This window comes from Arachis ipaensis, chromosome B05, assembly GCF_000816755.2.
Source record: "Arachis ipaensis cultivar K30076 chromosome B05, Araip1.1, whole genome shotgun sequence".
In the NCBI taxonomy this organism is placed as follows: Eukaryota; Viridiplantae; Streptophyta; class Magnoliopsida; order Fabales; family Fabaceae; genus Arachis; species Arachis ipaensis.
The window spans coordinates 129940091-129940367 of record NC_029789.2 but is presented as its reverse complement, the minus strand read 5'-3'; the positions used below and the strand labels follow the sequence as shown (position 1 = coordinate 129940367).

General features: G+C 20.9%; 1 protein-coding gene across 7 annotated transcripts in view; it reads left to right on the top strand.

The window, feature by feature from the left end:
- Window positions 1-277, top strand: part of LOC107644127 (pentatricopeptide repeat-containing protein At1g62930, chloroplastic) — a 49245-nt gene that overhangs the window by 9011 nt on the left and 39957 nt on the right. The gene's annotated exons all lie outside the window — the stretch shown is intronic.

Genomic DNA, 277 nt, shown 5'->3' with positions numbered 1-277 from the left:
CAATTATTTTTATACAAAGTTAATAATTAAAAATTATTACCAACAAATTCACATCAATTTTATCGGTGTTTTTTAAGTGAAATAAAAGAAGTAAAGAAAATGTGATATAATAAAGAGCGAGTATGTTTTAAAATGAGCACAACACTTTGTGCACATTAGAATATTAGATGTGTCATATCTATATAAACCATCTGATTTCGTTAAATGAAAATAAAAAACTAATATAAAAGATTCTAACAAATACAGAATATCTTAATACATAAATAAATATCTTTTA